General features: G+C 34.5%; 2 pseudogenes; both read left to right on the forward strand.

Annotated features, from left to right (window-relative positions):
- Nucleotides 1-1,994: 1,994 nt before the first annotated feature.
- On the forward strand, nucleotides 1,995-3,139 carry LOC147485670 (protein WHAT'S THIS FACTOR 1 homolog, chloroplastic-like; annotated as a pseudogene).
- A 2,637-nt stretch (nucleotides 3,140-5,776) lies between these two features.
- Nucleotides 5,777-8,055, forward strand: LOC147485671 (protein WHAT'S THIS FACTOR 1 homolog, chloroplastic-like; annotated as a pseudogene).
- Nucleotides 8,056-8,356: the final 301 nt, after the last annotated feature.

Raw genomic sequence — 8,356 nt, forward strand, 5'->3', positions numbered from 1 at the left:
TCTCTCTCTCTCTCTCTCTCTCACACACACACACACACACACACACACACACACAACATATAATTATAAGGCATATCTTTCGTTATTTTTTAGTTTTTGACAAAGTGGGGAGTCCGATGTATTTAGACACAATCCTTAACTTTTACTCATGGAGGTGACTTCTGGGTTTTAACTTGTTCGTACTGGCTTAATTTCTTTTGGCAAATCTCATTATTTGTTCGTAGGTAAACCCTTTCTTAGTGCATCAGTTGGGTACTTCTCATTTCTCTTTATTCTTGCTGGAAGGGCTCTAACTTTGAGTTTTACACTTTTATGCTGTTTTTAGTCATTCATTGTTCAAATGGTTATGTAATTCAGTTTTGTGTGCTTGGTTTCATTTCATGAAAAGAAAATATTTTAATGACAATGGACATTTCATTTTCCAGGTGCTTCGTCCCCCCCCCATTGTCGTTTACTCTTCTGATTCTGTTAATATGGATTCTATTAATATGTCATTTATTGATTTTGACATATCTTCTGATTCTGGACTCCGAATTCGGCACATAAATTGTCAAAACGATCTAGTGCAACGAGGTCCACGCAAAAATGTGAAGTTGTAAAAATCACCAGGGTGCACATAGACCCACCATTGGTCAAAATACGTGGGCCCATCACTTAGTGGTTTCTCCATTATTTGAGCACTAAGGTAGACAAAATCGAGCAATGCCAAAGTGGAGCACTTGTGATTTGCACTCATTCCATTTTTTTTTATTCATAAGTTAGTTTTTTCATACGTAACATATCATCTTTTTTGTTTTAGAAAACTTGTAACCCATTAATGGAGTCCTCCCCATAGTGTAACAAAGATATTATTTTTCTTCTCTTTTAGTTTCTTAGCCATTGATTCCCAGGATTATGAGCTAATAAACCCTATCTTGTGGAGGGTTAATAATGCTCATGTGAGGAACAAATTTGATTTCTTGAGCCTTGAGTCATTTGTTTAGGTAGAACAAACTTTAGTTTACATCTTGCCACAAAATGATAGTGAATGACCAATTTTGGATTCTTGAACTCAAGATAGCTAGAGTAGTGCGTGCGACTCAGCTGACATTGGAGCTTGTCGCGTGTTCTGCTTCCTAGTTGAAACAATCCTTGAACTTTGGACGACTGGTGTAGAATAAGGCCAGGAATTGAATGGATACTCTTCAATTTCTCATGCTAACAGGGCGTTCTCAGAAATGAGTTCATCGAGTGAAAAAGGGAAGAACGAATCCGTTTTCGGGTTTGTCTATGAACCCAGTAAGGATTAGAGATGTAGTGATGAAGTCCTTAGAGATAGTAATTGATTGTCACCTGAGTGGATTTAATCCTCCACACCTTTTCTCTCTTCTATCTTCTCTCGTAATTTTATAATTAAATTGTTATTTGTGTGTGAAATTAAAGTAAGATTAAGAGTAGTATAGTGTAAAACTTCCAATCAAACATCCGCCTCACCATGGAATTCCTTTGAATTGTTTTAGCACCTTTGTCATATTGTGTCAGGTTTTGATGTTTTGTATTTTGGGGGATCGATCTATTAAATTCATAACCTATTATGGACTAGTGTTGCATTGTTGTTATGAAAATTAGTTGTAAGGTGGCCCTTGTAAAATGTGAGTATTAGAAGAATTTTGTTTCAACTTTCAATAACATTCTAAAGGCCTAAATTAAATAATTGAACACTAATGGCCATCAACTACATCATTGGCTTTTGATCTTTGACCATTTAACCCAACCAACAAACATTTCAATCCATCCCCAAAACCATGCTACTAAAAACTCGTCAAATTCCACATTGTCATTTCAACCCGAAACTCCAAATTAATTCATCAATTTAATGTCTAAATGTAATATGGCGAAAAGACCAACGACTAGATGAAGCAATCGAAAATGACAAAGTTTACAATCTATGTTGAAAAGTAGTCAAAGAAGTTTTAAAAGAACCGGGTCAGGTAATACAGAAGGTTTGTTCTTCGATGGTGAATACTGGAGGCTCTGATACCAAGTCAAACATAGTATAACACTCATATATATTTCTATGCAAGATCATGGGAATAAATAGCCTATTCACATAGTTGAGATCCTAAAGTTTATGACCGAATCTATCTATGCCAGAAGAGCGTATCTCTAATCTAGGAAAAACATCTTTCCAATAAGGGAAACATATAATCAGTCTATATATGGAAGTACACCAACTTTGAATTACTTCTAGAATAGTCAACAAATTAAACCCATAACACAACCCATTCCGTTTCTTCGCAGTAAGTAATCGGTTACAGAGTTTTTTAGACGAGGAGAAATGGGTTAAAGATGAGAATGAAGGGTTAATTGTGGGTAAGTTATGCAAATTATTGATCATGTTTAAAGATAGGGTGATTAGTGCTGATAAGTTAGTTCATATGAAGAGGGAGCTTGGTTTTCTGGATGATTTTTTGTGTAACTTGGGGCCCAAGCATTCTGATTATTTTCAATTACTTGGGTGCTCTGGGGAGGAGAAGTCGCTTTTGGAGTTAGTGATATGGGACGAGGAGTTTGAGGAATCGGTTATTAAGAGGAGCGCGGAGGAAGAGACGAGGTTAACGGGTATTGGTATTAGGCCATCGTTTAATAGGAAATTGCCGCGTGGGTTTTTAATTATGAAAGAAATGAGAGAATGGGTTAGGTATTGTATGCAACTTCCTTATATTTCACCTTAAAGTGATGCGTCTCATTTAGAGCAGTCTTCGTCAGAAATGGAGAAAAGTATTGTTGGTGTTCTTCATGAATTTCTTTCTATGTCTTTGTTGAAAAGAATGCCAGTTCCAATTATAGGGAAGCTTAAAGATGAGTATCGGTTTTCAAATGCATTTGTGAGTGTTTTTACTAGATATTCGGGGTTGTTTTATTTGTCTTTGAAAGGTGGGATTAAGACTGCGGTGTTAAGGGAAGCTTATCAAAATGAAGAGTTGATTGATAGGGTGGGATCCATTTTTAGTTATAAAAGATAATTAAATTTGTTGAGTTATTAAAATAGGGGCATAGGGAGAGAACAGAGCAGTTGAGATTGAAAAAGCAAGAGGTTCAAAAGAATATGGAAATGGCTGCCGCAAAGGATGTTGAACCAGAACAGGAACAGGAATAGGATTTAGAGCCGGATGTACAGTTCTGTGTCTTGGTTCTTTATATTATTTTATTCACTCTAATTTATACACATTATTGAAATGTTCTTCTAGAGGATTTTACAACTCTAGTACTTTTGGATGAAGAAGAACTCTGGGAAAAATTACTCATGGAATATGTTAATGGATTGTGATTGATAAGACAAGATATACTGGACTCATCTTCTTATCCGGATGTTAGTTACTGCCTTTCGGATCATGGATGAATTTGTTTGTTCAAAAGTTGAATAACATTATCAAATCCCTTTCAATTGGTGCATCTTGCACTATAATTTCTGTTGAAAAGGGGTTAAACTTTTGATACTTCAGTCAGATCTCTATTGACTCGAGAAAGCAGACCGGAGCAAGGAGTTGCATCTGTTAAGTATACATCCTGATGTCTGAATGTAACAGCTAGAAGTTTGGTTTCATTGAAAGGCTTCAATTATTAGCATGTTTCTGAGGTGGAAGTTTGGTAACGTCGAAATGCTTCATTCATTAGCATGTTTCTGAGGTGTTTGTTAGTTCTGTTGGAACTTTATTTGTTCAAGTTGTGTCATAGATGATAGATCCCTGGAGGAAGCAATCTCACCTAGTAGAAACATATCATGTACATCTGTATTGAAGGTTATGATCTTGGAAGAGTTAAAATGAAGTTCAGTCTCTTAGAGCTCTGAAATAATTTGTTGCAAGACAGCAATGTATGTTTGTTTGTGTACCTTTGCTCTACAATATTCCATATGAATGTGTTCTCCTTCCTTGATAGTTTTCTTCTACCAATTTGGCACATGTTTAGCAACTTCTATTCTCTCTCTCTCTCTCTCTCTCTCACACACACACACACACACACACACACACACACACACACACAACATATAACATTATAAGGCATATATGTTGTTATTTTTTAGTTTTTGGCAAAGGGGAGTCCAATGTACTCAGACACAATCTTTAACTTTTACTCATGGAGGCCACTTATGGGTTTTAACATCTTCGTACTGGCTTAATCTCCTTTGGCAAATCTCATTATTTGTTCGCAGGTAAACCCTTTCTTGGTGCATCAGTTGGGTACTTCTAATTTCTCTTTCTTCTTACATTGGAAAGGCTCTAACTGTGAGTTTTTTACTTTTATGTTGTTTTTAGTCATTCATTGTTCAAATGGTTGTGTAATTCAGTTTTGTGTGCTTGGTTTCATTTCATGAAAAGAAAATATTTTAATGACAATGGACATTTCACTTTCCAGGTGCTTTTGTCACCCCCATTGTCGTTTACTCTTCTGATTCTGTTAATAAGGATTCTATTAATATGTCATTTATTGATTTTGATATATCTTCTGATTCTGGACTCCGAATTCGGCACGTGAATTGTCAAAATGATCAGTGCAATGAGGTTCTATGCAAAAACGTGAAGTTGTAAAAATCACCAGGGCCCACATATACCCACCATTGGTCAAAACATGTGGGCCCATCACTTAGTGGTTTCTCCATTATTTGAGCACTAAGGTAGACAAAATCGAGCAATACCAAAGTGGAGCACTTATGATTTTCACTCATTCCATTTTTTATTCATAAGTTAGTTTTTTCATACGTAACATATCATCCTTTTAGTTTTAGAAAACGTGTAACTCATTAATGGAGTCCTCTCCATAGTGTAACAAAGATATTATTCTTCTTCTCTTTAAGTTTCTTAGCCATTGATTCCTCGGATTAGCTAATAAACCCTCCCTTGTGGAGGGTTAATAATGCTCATGTGAGGAACAAGTTTGATTTCTTGGAAAGTGAGTCATTTGTTTAGGTAGAGCAAACTTTAGTTTACATCTTACCACAAAATGACAATGAACGACCAATTTTGTAATATGGAACTCAAGATAGAGTAGTGAGTGCGACTCATCATCTGACATTGGAGCTTGTCGCGTGTTCTGCTTCCTAGTAAAAACAATCCTTGAACTTTGGAAGACTGGTGTAGAGTAAGGCTAGGAATTGAATGGATACTCTTCAATTTCTCATGCTAATAGGGTGTTCTCAGAAATGAGTTCATCGTGTTAAAAAGCGAAACACGAATCCGTCTTCGGGTTTGTCTATGAACCCAATAAGGATTAGAGATGTAGTGATGAAGTCCTTAAAGATAGTAATTGATTTTCACATGAGTGGATTTAATCCTCCACACCTTTTCTCTCTTCTATCTTCTTTCATAATTTTATAATTAAATTGTTATTTGTGTGTGAAATTAAAGTAAGATTAAGACTAGTATAGTGTAAAACTTCCAATCAAAAATCCGTCTCACCATGGAATTCTTTTGAATTGTTTTAGCACCTTTGTCATATTGTGTCAGGTTTTGATGTTTTGTGTTTTGGGGGATCTATTAAATTCATAACCTATTATGGACTAGTGTTGCATTGTTGTTATGAAAATTAGTTGTAAGGTGGCCCTTTTAAAATGTGAGTATTAGAAGAATTTTGTTTCAACTTTCAATAAAAACTCTAAAGGCCTAATTAAATTAAATTATTGAACACTAATGTCCCATCAACTACCTCATTGGCTTTTGAGCTTTGACCATTTAACCCAACCAGCAAACATTTCAATCCATCCCTCTCCTAAAACCATCAATCCATCCCCAAAACCATGCTACTAAAAACTCGTCAAATTCCACATCGTCATTTCAACCCGCAACTCCAAATTATTGCATCAATTTCAAGTCTAAAAGTAATGTGGCGAAAAGACCAACGACTAGATGAAGCAATCGAAAATGATAATGTCTACAATCTATGTCGAAAAGTAGTCAAAGAAGTTTTAAACGAACCGGGTCAGGTAATACATAAGGTTTGTTCTTCGATGGTGAATACTGGAAGCTCTGATACTAAGTCAAACACAGTATAACACTCACATATATTTCTCTGCAAGATCATGGGCATAAATAGCTGATTGAGTTAATGACTATTTAGTACCATGAACTTTCACATTTTTTCCTAAATGGTACATGAACTTTGTTTCTCGCCTATTCGTACCACAAAGTTTCAATTTGTTTCAATTTAGTACCTCAGTTAATTTTACATCCAATTCCGTACAATTTTACTAACGGCGTTAGCACTATTCAAGTTAATACTATTCACATGGCACTATTCATGCAAACAATGTTTTTCAAAAATTCAAATTTTGAAAAACAAAAAACACTATTCATGTGAACAGTGTTTTCACTATTTACATGAATAGTTTTTTTTAAAGAATCTTTAATCAATCTTAAAAATTAATTCGTTAATGAAAAATAATAAAAAAACACTATTCACATGAACAATGTTTTTACTATTCATGTGAACAATGTTTTTTTGGTGTGATAATCTAATTATCAATCTTAAAAATTAGATTACCACAAAAAAAAAAAAAAAAAAACACAAAAAAATTGTTCACATGAATAGTATTTAAATTATTTTTCATGAAAGAATGAATATTTGTTTATTATTATTTTCATTGAATAGATTTTAATTTTTAAGATTGATTTTAAAGATTGATTAAAAAAAATTGTTCACGTGAATAGTGTTTTTTATTTTTATTTTTTCATTAAAGAATTAATTTTTAAGATTGATTAAAAAAAATTGTCCATGTGAATAGTGAAAACACTGTTGCTATGAATAGTAATAACATAAATAGTGTTGTGTGAATAGTGCTAACGTGAATAGAACTAACGCGCTAGTGAAATTGGTGAAATTGGATGGAAAATTAACTAATGTACTAAATTAAAACAAATTGAAACTTCGCGGGTACCTAATAAATAGAAACAAAGTTCGGGTACCATTTAGGAAAAAAAAAAAAAGTTCAGTAGTACTAAATAGTTATAAACTCTAACTGATTCACATAATTGAGATCCTGAAGTTTATGAGCGAATCTATCTATATGAGGAAGGGCGCGTATCTCTAATCTAAGAAAAACATTTTTTCAAAAAGGGAAACATATAATCAGTCTAAATATGGAAGTACACAAACTTGGAATTACTTCTAGAATCGCAACAAATTAAACCCAAAACACAACCCGTTCCGTTTCTACGTGTATGTAATCGGTTACGGAGTTTTTTAGACGAGGAGAAACGGGTTAAAGATGAGAATGAAGGGTTAATTGTAGGAAGTTATGCAAATTATTGATCATGTTTAAAGATAGGGTGATTAGGGATGACAAGTTAATTCATATGAAGAGGGAGCTTGGTTTTCTGGACGATTTTTTGTGTAACTTGGTGCCCAAGTATTCTGATTATTTTTTATTACTTGGGTGCCCTAGGGAGGAGAATTCGCTTTTGGAGATAGTGAAATGGGACAAGGAGTTTACGAAATCGGTTATTGAGACGAGCGCGGAGGAAGAGACGAGGTTAACGGGTATTGGTATTAGGCCATCGTTTAATAGGAAATTGCCGCGTGGGTTTTTAATTAGGAAAGAAATGAGAGAATGGGTTAGGTATTGGATGGAACTTCCTTATATTTCGCTTTATAGTGATGCGTCTCATTTAGAGCAGTTTTTGTCAGAAATGGAGAAAAGGACTGTTGGTGTTCTTCATGAATTGCTTTCTATGTCTTTGTTGAAAAAAATGCCAGTTCCAATTATAGGGAAGCTTAAAGATGAGTATCGGTTTTCAAATGCATTTGCGAGTGTTTTTACTAGACATTCGGGGTTGTTTTATTTGTCTTTGAAAGGTGGGTTTAAGATTGCGGTGTTGAGGGAAGCTTATCAAAATGAAGAGTTGATTGATAGGCATCCGTTGTTAGTTATAAAAGATAATTAAATTTGATGAGTTAGTAAAAGAGGGGCGTAGGGAGAGAACAGAGCAGTTGAGATTGAAAAAGCAAGAGGTTCAAAACAATATGGAAATGGCTGCCGGTAAGGATATTGAACCAGAACGGAACAGGAACAGGATTTAGAGCCTGATGTGCAGTTTTGAGCCTTGGTTATTTATATTGTTTTGTTCACTCTAATTTATACACATTATTGAAATGTTTTTCTAGAGTATTTTACAACTCTAGTACTTTTGGATGAAGAAGAACTTTGGGAAAAGTTACTCATGGAATATGTTAATGGATTGGGATTGATAGGACATGATATACTGGACGCATCTATTTATCTGGATGCTAGTTACTACCTTTCGGATCATGGATGAATTTGTTTGTTCAAAAGTTGAATAACATTATCAAATCCCTTTCAATTTGTGCATCTTGCACTATA

This window comes from Coptis chinensis, chromosome 7 (genome assembly GCF_015680905.1).
Source record: "Coptis chinensis isolate HL-2020 chromosome 7, ASM1568090v1, whole genome shotgun sequence".
NCBI classification, from domain to species: domain Eukaryota; kingdom Viridiplantae; phylum Streptophyta; class Magnoliopsida; order Ranunculales; family Ranunculaceae; genus Coptis; species Coptis chinensis.